The sequence below is a fragment of the Bos grunniens genome, chromosome 16 (assembly GCF_055505025.1).
Source record: "Bos grunniens cultivar Pamir isolate PY7600 chromosome 16, Bosgru_T2T1.0, whole genome shotgun sequence".
Lineage (NCBI taxonomy): Eukaryota > Metazoa > Chordata > Mammalia > Artiodactyla > Bovidae > Bos > Bos grunniens.
The window spans coordinates 47,996,790-48,010,331 of NC_141180.1; positions in this window are offsets into that span (position 1 = coordinate 47,996,790).

The window sequence follows — 13,542 nt, forward strand, 5'->3', positions numbered from 1 at the left end:
ACATAGGCAGAACACTTGATGACATAAATCAAAGCAAGATCCTCTAGGACCCACCACCTAGAGTAGTGGAAATAAAAACAAAAGTATACAAGTGGGTCCTGATTAAACTTAAAAGCTTTTGCACAGCAAAGGAAACTACAAGCAAGGTGAAAAGACAATCCTGAGTGGGAGAAAACAATAGCAAATGAAACAACTGACAAAGGATTAATTTCCAAAATATACAATCAGTTCATACAACTCAATGCCAGAAAAACAAACAGCCCAATCAAAAAGTGGGAAAAAGACTTAAGCAGACATTTCTCCAAAGAAGACATACAGACGGCTAACAAACACATGAAAAGATACTCAACATTGCTCATTATTGCTGCTGCTAAGTCACATCAGTTGTGACCGACTCTGTGTGACCCCACAGACAGCAGCCCACCAGGCTTCCCCATCCCTGGGATTCTCCAGGCAAGAACACTGGAGTGGGTTCCCATTGCTCATTATTAGAGAAATGCAAATCAAAACTACAATGAGATATCACCTCACACTGGTCAGAATAGCCATCATTGGAAAGTCTACAAACAATAAATGCTGGAGAGGATGTGGAGAAAAGGGAACACTCTTGCACTGTTGATGGGAATGTAAATTGATACAGCCACTATGGAAGATTGTATGGAGATTCCTTTAAAAAACTAGGAATAAAACCACCATATGACCCAGCAATCCCACTCCTAGGCAAGTACCCTGAGGAACCAAAATTGAAAAAGACACATATATCCCATTGTACATTGCAGCATTATTTACAATAGCTAGAACATGAAAGCAACCTAGATGTCCATCAACAGATGAATGGATGAAGAAATTGTGGTACATATACACAATTGAATATTACTCAGCCATAAAAAGGAATGCCTTTGAGTCAGTTCTGATAAGGTGGATGAACCTAGAGCCTATTATACAGAACGAAGTGAGTCAGAAAGAAAAAGACAAATATTGTATTCTAACATATGTATATATATGGAATCTAGAAAAATGGTACTGGAGAATTTATTTACAGGGCAGCAGTGGAGAAGCAAGGGAGGCCTGGCGGCTCAGAGGTTAAAGCGTCTGCCTGCAAGGCGGGAGACCTGGGTTCAATCCCTGAGTCGGGAAGATCCCCTGGAGAAGGAAATGGCAACCCACTCCAGTATTCTTGCCTGGAGAATCCCATGGACAGAGGAGCCTGGTAGGTTACAGTCCACGGGGTCGCAAAGAGTCAGACGTGACTGGGCGACTTCACTTCACTAGTGGAGAAGCAGACTTAGAGAACAGATTATGGACATGGGGAGAGAGAGGGGAGGGTGAGATGTATGGAAAGAGTAACATGGAAACTTACATTACCATATATAAAATAGATAGCCAATGGGAATTTTTTGTATGGCTCAGGAAACTCAAACAGGGGCCCTGTATCTATCTAGAGGAGTAGGATGGGGTGGGAGATGGGAGGGAGGTTCAAAAGGAGGGGATATATGTATAGCTATGGTTGATTTATTTGAGGTTTGACAGAAAGCAACAAAATTCTGTAAAGCAATTATCCTTCAATAAAAATAAATTAAAAAATAGCATTAGTGATTGTTGGCAGTGCACAAGTACTTACTAAACACTGTTCATGTGCCATCTCATTCATTCTTCACATGGCCCTGGGGTCGAGAGGTCCAATGATTGTCATCCTTGCTTTCTAGGGGAGGAAACCAAGATGTAGGAATGTTCAGTAACTTGTCCACAGACTCACAGTTGAAAGTCCCTGCCTGAAGGAGCTTACTTACTGCTTCCAAGGGGAAATTGAAACTTTGTCTTAGGAATAAAAGAAGCATTCCATTTAATATGAAATGCCCAGAATAGGCGAATCCATAGAAACGGAGAGCAGATTAGTGGTTACCAGGGGCTGGAGTGGGGGTGATGAATGGGGAGTGACTGCTAATGTGTACAGGCTTTCCTTCTGAGTGATGAAATGTTCTGGGACTTGACAGTGGTGACAGTTGAAAATACTGTAAATGTACTAAAAGTCACTAATGGTAAATTTTATATTTGTAATTTTACCACAATTTTTCCAAACATAAAAAAAGACTAGAAAAGAAATATTATTACTAATCACTTCCAGGAGCAATTACATTTTGGAAGCTCTTTTAAAGAAGGAATATAAATTCATGAATTAAAAAAAAAGAATAAGAAGAAGCCCTTGGGGATGGGGAACCAAAAAGACCCAGAAAGGGAATCCAATGGCCAATAGGATTATTTATTCTACTGAAGGGGTCAGCATGTTGATAAATGTCACTATCTAAGTGCTGAATGCGAAGTGCTTTATGTAGATAGTATCATCTATTGCTTGTAAATGGAGAAGGCAATGGCACCCCACTCCAGTACTTTTGCCTGGAAAATCCCATGGATGGAGGAGCCTGGTAGGCTGCAGTCCATGGGGTCGCTAGAGTCGGACACGACTGAGCGACTTCCCTTTCACTTTTCACTTTCATGCATTGGAGAAGGAAATGGCAACCCACTCCAGTGTTCTTCCCTGGAGAATCCCAGGGACGGGGGAGCCTGGTGAGCTGCCGTCTCTGGGGTTGCACAGAGTCGGACACGACTGAAGCGACTTAGCAGCAGCAGCAGCATTGCTTGTAATAGCCCTGGACATTGTTACTTTTTTCCCTTCCATTTCACAGATGAGAAAACTGAGGTGTAGAAGAATGACTTACCAAGGTCCTGAAGCCAGTGAATCCAAGCTGGGCTTTGATCCAGGTGGCCCAAGCTCCAGGTCCACACTCTTCACGGCCAACATCATGGACCCGAGTGTCCTGTGCTGTGATCGTAAGTGCACGCAGTGCAGTGGAACTCAGTTAAAACATTGCCGTCTTTAGCCTTCCTGCTTTCAGCAGAAATAGCCTGTCCAGCAGGAATAAGTGCTTCAGGAATACTGAGCTTGGTGAATCTGTTGAACATGGGAACCCCAGCAAGGCTATGCTGGATGATGGCAATTCATGTTCAAATTAACCTATGCCTTGAAGTTTGCATTTGATGGGAAACAGAAGAGAAGACATGAGCTCCTTGCCAATTCCACCCAATAGGAAGCCTGCTGTGGGGCTTCCTGACTGCCGTCCGGTTGCTGGGAGGCATGGTGGTGTCTGTCCTAGCTCTGGCTGTGGCTTAGGGCTTACATGCTGATGGCCACGGCCACTGCCTAGGAAAAGTGAACAGGGAGACAGCTCCACTGAGGTGGGCTGAGCAGAGCATTGAAAGATTGAAAAGCGAAATGAAATGCCAAACCCATAATTCTCTGCCATAGACATTCTTTAGAGCCCAGGTAGGGCTGATGGCATGCTCTCTGTGTAGAGACATCAGTGCAACCCACTGTCTATTTCACAATTCAAGTTCAGTTTGGATAAATAACAAGAAAAGCAGCAATGAAACCCCACGCATACATGCATGCTAAATCACTTCAGTCATGTCTGACTCTTTGTGACCCTATGGACTGTAACCCACCAGGCTCCTCTGTCCATGGGATTCTCCAGGCAGGAATACTGGAGTGGGTTGCTATGCCCTCCTCCAGGGGACCTTCCCAACCTAGGGATCAAACCCAGGTTTTTTAAGTCTTCTGCATTGGGAGGTGAATTCTTTACCATTAGCACCACCTGGGAATCCCCACAATAAAACCCCAATGCTATGCAAATGTCTGCTCTTCATATAAGAGTTTAGGGCAGAAACATGAGGTCTCAGACCCTGAAACTTCAGAGGACAAAGAGAATAGGTCTCAGGTCACCTGGTCACCCGGATTCCCTCAGCCCCAGGCTGACCAGTTGATGGAGTCCATTAATGTGATCTTTGCATGGTTTCTCCTCTTTGCTGCCCTCTCCCTGCCTGTGCCCATGCTTGGCTACCTCCTGCCTGGACCTTATCAATGCCTTGCTAACTGGGCTTCTTCCTTTGGGAGTCATCTGTTGTTATGAAGCCTGCAACCACTAACCCATCAGAGTGAACTTCCTAAAGCACGGGTCAGGTCATCAGTCTCCCTTGTTCCAAACCCTGCACTGGCCCCAGGTGCCTCACCAAATAAACCCCAAACTCCCCAGCCTGGCACTCAGTGCGCATGGGCACCTAGTTCCCTGCACCCTTTCATTCATTACCTCCTCAACACATATTTATTTCACCATGTGCTAGGCACCGGGCTCACCACAGTGGATACAAAAGGACAAAGTCCTGGAGCCTTGTCCCGAGGATTTGAGAGTGTGCTGGTGTCCACCAGCCAGATGCTGCGGAGCACCGTAGCCTGAGTGCTAATCCAGTCTCAGGAGGTCAGTGAAGGTTTCCTGTCCAAAGTCATTTGCTGTCACTGGAAGAAGGCATATGAGAGAGTCACATAACGCCCAGGCTGGGGAGTGTGCGGAGCAGGAAAATGGAGGGGGCACAGGGAGTGCAAGGCCAGAGGCAAGAGAATATGAGTAGTGCAGTCGGGCTGTAGTCCATGAGAGGAACGTGGCGACAAGGGAGGGCATCCCCACTGTGAAAGGTTTGAATACCCTGGTGGAGTTCAGACTCAGTCCTGAGAGCAGCAGGAGGCTGCTGAGGGATGTAAGCAAAAGAGTAATGTGAACACATCTGCATTCTACGAAGTCTATTCTGTCTGCGGTTTGGAGAAATGATTGCGAGGAGGGGGAGGGGGGTCTAGTGGGGTGAGGAGATCCAGGAATTCAGGCAAAAATCATGGTATTGGGGGTGGACAGAAGGGGACGGAATGTGAGAGTGATCTGAGATGCCAAGGGCCAGTCTGGACAATGATCTGAGGTTTAGGGTGAGAGAGAGGTAGGCGACAAGCCCCTTCCATGGCTTTCTGGCCTTGGCAGCTTATAGACAATGGTGCCTTGCCTGGGCCAGAGTATCAGACGGGCAGCTCTCAGGTCTGGGCAGGGCTGGGTGGGGATGTGAGATGCTGAGTTCAGCTTCAGCGAGTCAATGCCTGTGACACAGAGGAGAGATATTTATCATGACTGGAGGCAAGCAGAAGAGTACCAGTGTTCAAGGCTGGACTTGGGAAAGAGAACCTGCCATAGAGGCAGAGAGGGAGGAGGCCCAGAGGCAGGAAGAAAGCCTGGGAGCTGGTCCTCAGAGTCAGAATGCCAAGGAGAATGAGGACCAAAGAGCACGTGCTTCTTGTTGTCTCAGCAAGGAGGTTGTTGATGACCTTGGCAGGAGCAGTTTCCACCGAGGAGGAGTTGCTGCTGGTGGGGGAGAAGCCAGACTGCAGTGGGCTGAGACGTCATCTGAGCTGAGACAATGGAAACAGTAGGTGAAGATGATTTCTGTCAAGAACGTTGGCCAAGGATGGGGAGAAAAAGAAAGGACTGAGTTCGGAGAGGAAAAATCTTTCAAAGAGGATTTTCTTTCCTTCCTGCATTCTCTCTCCCTCCTTAGTAGGAACCATGAGCACATTCTACTGGGAAGGGACCAGTGGAGCAGGGGCAGGTGAAGACCCTGGAGGGAGGGGAATGCTCCACAGAGAAAGCTGTCGGGGAGGGACGCTGAGCTGGGGGTGGAGATTGGCCCTGGGGAAGAGAGGTCCCTCTTTCACTGTTGTCACGAGGAGGGCAGGAGGGGGCAGAGGCAGGGCTGGGTGAAGCCATCATTTCTTCCTTTCTAGACTTGCCTTGAATTGCCCCTGCCCAGAAAGGGCCACACACTCCTCCCACGTGTGCCTGACCTTTCTCCCCTTGACGGCATGTATCAGCAGTTTCCTTTTTCTTCACATGCCCTTCATGCTGTTTTTAAATGCTGTGGTGTGTCCAGATTTTGTGGGACCTGAAGTGCACACATTTGAGACACCCTCTTTAAGAATAATGCTAAATTACATTGGCAAATCTTACAAAAACGTGAACACTTGTCTACAGCTCCTTTTAGGAGTCTGTGAAAAGATCTCATGAAAACTTGGGTCCTTGAAGGTTAAGCTTCTTCAGCTTTCTGTTAAATTCTCCTAGATTCAAATGTTAAAATCATGGGCAAACCTCAAACTTGAACAACAGCAACAAAATAAACAAAATAAGCAAAAACAAACAAACAAAAAAGCCAAAACAAACCCAGAAAAATAGAAAACTCCTTCCATGAAGCCCTTCCATGGAAGGAAGTAAGGAGAGCCTGGTTTCCTCATCTATAAAATGGGGCTAAAAGCATCTCTTTCCTTGTTGTGAAGATTAAATAAGGTAACATGTGGGAGAGAACATGGCATAGTTCTTTACTCATATTTGGGACTCAATAAATGATTGCTGAAGAAATAAAAGAACATATGATCCTAGCTCCATCTTCTCGCTTATCTCACTTTGACTTGCACTTTAGTTATTTATTTGTATGCTTATCCTATTCTTCTCAACAGACTCCAAATATATGTCTTGTTGTTTGAGTCCTTTACAAGGTTTATCAGTGTAACTTGGGCATTCCATACATTTGTTGAATGAATGGATGAACATATAAACTGTGGTGCATGAATCACTTCCTTAAGACGGAAGTTCATCGTTAGGAGATTTGCCTAGAACTCCACCTAAATGAGTTTTCCAGTTGAAGCTGTCAATTCTTGGTGCCCATGCTGGTGATCAGTTAACAAAAGACCAGGAAGGACTGCAGCTATGTCTTGGAAGATAACTCATGTTTGACTGAGGAAGCAGAAAGCGGAGAAGGCGAGGGTCTGAGACTTCCACCGACTTTCAAAGCTTAGCTGGCAGAATTAAGAACCTTTAAGAGAAAACAGTGTGGAGCACTGCCTGGGCTAAACATAATAAATTAAAACCCCTCAAATTAAGCAATACCTGTCAAATGAAACTCAGAAAGACAAGTCTAATGAATTTGTAGTATAATATGGGCAGATTTCTTTATTCATTTTGAACGTATTGCTGCTTAGAGAACTCATTTCCCAGAGCTAACTGTGTGGGGAGAAAGAGCGTTACTGTTTACTTCTCAAAAGGTTGCTGTGAAGATTAAATTAAAAAATTATTTAAAAGTGTTTAGTAAACTGCAATGCCTCTCAAGTGTATTTTATTATTGGCATTATTACTGTCCCCTGGTCTGATCTCTTGGTGCCCACTCTCCTCCTCCCCTCTCTTCTGGTAGATTTATACCCTACCAACTTCATTGAAATATCACCTTTCTTCAAATGCTGGAGTGTATTCCTAGGGCTCACTGCTCCTCATGACCAGGGTAGCCTGCCCACATACATGCCTGCCTAGTCTCTGGATTCTGAGGTCTTTGAGAACAGAGATGATACCCAGGTCATTTTTATCCCTTAGTCCCGAGAACAAATGGACTGGTTCAAAATTGGATAAGGAGTACATCAAAGCTGCATATTGTCACCCTGCTTATTTAACTTATTTGCAGAGTATATCATGGGAAATGCTGGGTTGGATGAAGCACAAGATGGAATCAAGATTTTCTGGAGAAATATCAATATCCTCAGATATGCAGATGATACCACTGTTATGGCAGAAAGTGAAGAGGAATTAAAAAGCCTCTTTAAGGTGAAAGAGGTGAAAGAGGAGAGTGAAAAAGCTGGCTTAAAGCTCAACATTGAGACAATGAAGATCATGGCATTTGGTCCCATCACTCCATGGCAAATGGATAGGGAGACAATGGAAACAGTGAGAGACTTTATTTGGGGGGGGGGGGCGGCTTCAAAATCACTGCAGATGGTGACTGCAGCCATGAAATTAAGACACTTGCTCCTTGAAGAAAAGCTATGACTAATCTAGACAGCATATTAAAAAACAGAGGCATTACTTTGCCAACAAAGGCCTGTATAGTCAAAACTATGGTTTTTCCAGTAGTCATGTATAGATGTGAGAGTTGGACCATAAAGGTTGAGCACTGAAGAATTGATGCTTTTGAACTGTGGTGTTGGAGAAGACTCGAGAGTCCCTTGGAAAGCAAGGAGATCAAACCGTTCAATCCTAAAGTAAATCAACCCCAAATATTCATTGGAAGCCCTAATGCTGAAGCTGAAGTTGAAATACTTTGGCTACCTGATGTGAAGAGCCGACTCATTAGAAAAGACCCTGATGCTGGGAAAGATTGAAGGCAGGAGGAGAAGGAGATGACAGAGGACGAGATGGTTGGATGGCATTACTGACTCAATGGATATGAGTTTGAGCAAACTCTGGGAGATGGTAAAGGACAGGGAAGCGTGGCGTGCTGCAGTCCATGGGGGTCACAAAGAGTCGGACATGATTGAGCAACTGAACAGCAACAACCTCCCTAGAACAATCCATGGCACATAGTAGGAGCTCAGTTAATGTTCGCTGGAGAGATGATGCTTTAAGATGATAGGAAAATAGTTCTTGTGTATTTTCATCTGAGTCATTTGGGTGTATGACCTTCTCAAGGAAGGCAAATTTATTTCCCAAGACACCAGCTTGGTTCATTATTCCTAAGAAAACAAGGCTGTAAATATTTCCTGTTACTCTACAAGTCTTCAAGAAAAGAAATGTTCCATTTCCTTCTGGAAGCTGTAATATTCCTGTTCTCATATAATTTCTAAACCACTATTGATGTCACTTGGAGGGAGGCAGTTCTTTGCAGTGGAAAATTCTCCAACAAGATGCCTAAGAATGAAGGGTTTAAATCCATGTGAGCTTTTCTAAAACCCTTGACTTTTCAGAGTTAAGTTTCCTCTTGTGCAAAGTGAAGATAATGATGCTGTCCTGCCTTCCCATTGAGGCTGTTTTCAAGATGAATAAACAATGCATCTACCAAAGCCCCACACCCTTATGCTCCCTCCTTTCAGGATAATCCTTTTAGATGGAGTCTGGGCTTCCCTGGTGGCCAGTAAAGAATCTGCCTGTAACGCAGGAGACCTGGGCTCGATCCCTGGGTCAACAAGATCCACTGGAAAAGGAAATGGCAACCCACTCCAGTATTCTTGCCTGGAGAATTCCATGGACAGAGGAGCTGGCAGGCTACAGTCCATAGGCTCACAAAGAGTTGGATATGACTAAGTGACTAACTCTTTCACTTTGTGTAGACACGAAAGACAGTTATTGATAAACATTGACAAAGGATCACAGATGGAAGGGAAATACTAGGAAAATGTGGAACCACAGATCTCCCTGGGGCAGATCGGTGGTAGTTGCTCCCAAGTAGCCATCCTAAGACTGGCAAATGGGACCACTCAGTGGAAGAACAAGGGCACAGAGCATAGAGGAATCATTGTGGGGCCTGCTGTCATCTACTTGTCCTTCCTGCCTCTTACAACAGAGAAGCTCATCCCAGGAAGCTGTTCCTTTCTGTCTTCTCAGGATCCTGCATTTTGCTGGTCACTTGGGTTTCCCTGGTAGCTCAGTTGGTAAAGAATCCACCTGCGATGCAGGAGACCCCAGTTGGATTTCTGAGTTGGGAAGATTGCCTGGAGAAGGGATAGGCTACCCACTCCAATATTCTTGGGCTTCCCCTGTGGCTCAGCTGGTAAAGAATCCGCCTGCAATGCTGGAGACCTGGGTTCGATCCCTGGGTTGGGAAGATCCCCTGAAGAAGGGAAGGGCTACCCACTCCAGTATTGGCCTGGAGAATTCCTCGGACTACAATCCATGGGCTTTCAAAGAGTCAGACACGACTGAACGTCTTTCACTTCACTACATATTCTCACCCCCCTCAAAACCAAGTCTTTCCCACCTCTTCCATCTTAAAAAATGTCCTCTCTCAACCCCATAAACCTTTGCTTCTCTCTCTTTCTTCTCTTTCACTGTCCAGTATCTTGACAGAGTTGAAGGCTCACTCTTTCCATTCCCTCATCTCATATTCACTGCTGATATGCTTCTATTTCTACACAGAATCACCTCTTGTTGAGAACCACATTGTCCACATTTCTAAATCCAATGAATGGTCTTTATTTCATTTGTGATGATCACTTCCTCCTCAAAGCACTGCTTAGAGGGACTTCCCTGGTGGTCTAGTGGTTAGGATTCTGTGCTCCCGATACAGGGGGCTTGGGTTCCATCCCTTGCCATGAAAGTAGATCCCATGTGTACAGCTAAGAGTTCACATGCCACAACTAAGGCTTGGCACAACCAAATAAATAAATAAATACATATTTTTTTTTTACTAAAAGCACCACTCTGAGTGGAAGGTAGGTATCCATGACAATGCTCTCTTCAGATTTTCTTATCTGTGGCTGTTTTTTTTTTTTTTCAGTCTCTATTGAGGTTGAATTATGTCCCCTAAGAAGATATGTTCAAGTCCTAACTTCCACAGAATGTGAGCTCATTGGGAAATAAGTTCTTTACACAAGTAATCAAATTAATGAGGTCATTAAAGTGGCTTCTAATCCAAAGACTGATTCCTTGTACGAAGAGGGAAATTTGGACACAGACACAAACAGAGGGAAGATAGCCATGCGATGATGGAGGTAGAGAGATTTTAGTGATGCATTCACAAAACAAGGAAACCCAAGGATTGCCAGGAGTCACCAGAAGCTAGGAAAAGGCAAGGAGAAACCCTCCCCTAGAGCCTTCAGAAAAAGTATGCCCCTGTTGACACCTTGATCTTGGACTTTTGGCCTGTAGAACTATGAGAGAGTACATTTCTTCTGTTTAAAGCCACTAAGTTTGTCGTACTTTGTTACAACAGCCTGAGAAACTAATGTTGTCTTCTTTTAGGCTCTTCCTTGGTTTGATGTAGGTTTTCCTAAACACTTAGTTCTAGGCTTCTTTTTATTTCTCTATGTAGCCTCCTCCCTGGGTGACCTTCCTTGCATCTACACTTCAGCTGTGGCGTCTCTGTCTGTAAACCCTACCTATCTTTCAGCACTCAGCTCAGACCTGACTCCCACAAGAAGCCTTCTGCAGTAGTTGCTCTCGGAGCCCCCCAACAGCCCTTGGCACGCCTCGAGATCAGGTCAGACTCTTAACTGTGAACTGCTGCTCTCTGCCTACATGCTCTTCTTGCAGGGCAGAACATAGGACAGTGAAGCCCTCCAGGAACCACCCTCCAACACTGAGGGATGGGAGTTGGAGAAGAAACAGCTCAGCTTCCTCACCCCACAGTGAGCTAAGGCATCTCCCAGAGGCCCCAGCAGATTAAACCTCACTGGCCAATGGGGTAACTTGTCCATTAACTGGCTTTCTAATGGCTTTTTTCTTTGTCATGTGTCTCTACTCTCCTACCATGCTTCCTGGGGTAACCTCCCAAATAGACTGTTACACTCAAATCCTTTCTCAGGGTTTGCTTCTAGGGAAATCTATCCAAGACCCTGTACATGAATGACCAGCTTGGGACAGGTTCTTATCCTTTCTAATAGCATGATGAGCATTGGCTGCACATTAGCTATCACAGTTTATATGCACATATTTCTTTTTGTGGTTATTTGAATAATGTTGTTTCTTATGCTAGAGCTGCTGCTGCTGCTGCTAAGTCGCTTTAGTTGTGTCCGACTCTGTGCAACCCCATAGACAGCAGCCCACCAGGCTCCCCTGTCCCTGGGATTCTCCAGGCAAGAACACTGGAGTGTGTTGCCATTTCCTTCTCCAATGCAGGGGACAGCAAACAACAGCCCTCAGGCCAAATCAGGCATGATTACTCATTTACATATTGTTTGTAGCTTGTTTTGGGTTATAATAGTGGAGGCTCAGTAGTTTCCATCATGACCTATGCCTTGCAAAGCCAAAATATTGACCATTTAACCCTCTGCAGAAAAAGTCTGGTGAGCCCCACACTAGGCTCTAAATTTGTATCAGTTAGCTCTGGCTCTACAAGAAGCCAACCTAAAACTTAACTGTTTAAAACAGCTGCCACTGGGAATTCTCTGGCAGTCCAGTGGTTGAGACTTCGCCTTCCAGTGTGGGGGAGCTGGGATACCCCATGCCTCTCAGAAAAAAAACAACAACAAAAACTAAAAATATAAAGCAGAGGTGGTGGTATGGCAGATTCAATGTGTGTGTGTGCCCAGTTGCTCAGTCATATCTGACTGTATGCAACCTCATGGACCGCAGCCCTCCAGGTTCCTCTGTCCATGGGGATTCTCTAGGCAAGAATACTGGAATGGGTTGCCATGCCCTCCTCCAGGGGATCTTCCCAACCCAGGGATCGAACTCAGGTCTCCCACACTGCCAGCAGATTCTTTACCATCTGAGGCACCGGGGCAGACTCAATGGAGACTTTAAAAATGGCCCATGTTAAAAAAAAAAAAAAAATGAAACAACTGCCATTTATTTCGCTCACAAATCTATGAGCTGGCTGGGTGGTTTTCTGGTCTGCTTCTGATCAGCTGACTTCTGCTGGGCACTCCTATTTTCCTGTGGTTGGTTGGTGGATCAATTGGAGGCAAAGCTCCTAGATGGCCTCACTCACACTTTAGAAGTTGGCAGCTGTTGTACAAGGAGACAGGAACAATTGGCCTTATGTCTCTCAACACCCAGCAGACTAGCTTGGGCTTCTTTACATGATGGTGGTCACAGGGGTTCTAAGAGCAGCTAGATAGGACGAAGCACAAGCATTTTTACAAGGTTCTGCTTGTATCATGTTGGCTAGCATCTCCTTGGCCAAAACAAGTCATATGGCCAAGTTTAGCATCAAAGAGGGAAGGTACTCCAAGGGCACGGTGGGGGTGTGGATACAAGGAGGGAAAGGGTCTGTGGCTACTTTTACAATTTTCCATGAAGCTCTGTGAGAACCCACACCCTATATGTATTTACTCACCATTCTATGTTGATGGGTAAAGCATCGTGCCTGGCATGCTCTAGGTGCTAAATAAATATTTGTTGAGTAAATAAAAGAGTTTTAACTGCTTGAATAACAATTATCTTTTATTGGACATTTGCTCTATAATAGGTGTGATTTAAATATTTCACATATATAATCTAATACATATCATATAAAGTAGCCTTTACTGGTACCTTTGTACAGGGCTTCCCAGGTGATACTACTGATAAAGAACCTGCCTGCCAAGGTAGGAGACATTAGAGACACCCAGGGTTCAATCCCTGGGTTGAGAAGAACCCCTGGAGGAGGACATGGCAACCCACTCCAGTATTCTCGCCTGGAGAATCCCATGGACAGAAGAGCCTGGCAGGCCACAGTCCATAGGGTTGCAAAGAGTTGGACACCACAGAAGCAACTTTGCACACATGCACAGACAAGAACACTGAGGCTCAGGATTGTAACTTGCCCTATATAACCCAGGTAGTGAGTGAGGAACTAGAATTGGAAACAAGCTGGTTTAACTCCAAAGCCCATGCTGTCTAACCACTACTCTCAGATGCTCTTATTATAATTGTCATTGTTGTTTAGTTGCTAAGTCATGTCTGACTCTTTGAGACCCAGTGGACTGTAGCCTGCCAGACTCCACTGTCCATGGAATTTCCCAGGCAAGAATACTGGAGTGGATTGCCATTTCCTTCTCCAGGGGATCTTCCTGACCCAGGGATCGAAACCACATCTCCTGAATTGGCAGGCAGATTCTTCACCATTGAGCCACCAGGGAAGCCCATTATTATTGTTGATTTTTTACTGAAAGTTTTAGATTTTTTATAGCTTAAAATTTCTTCCTTTATTTTACTA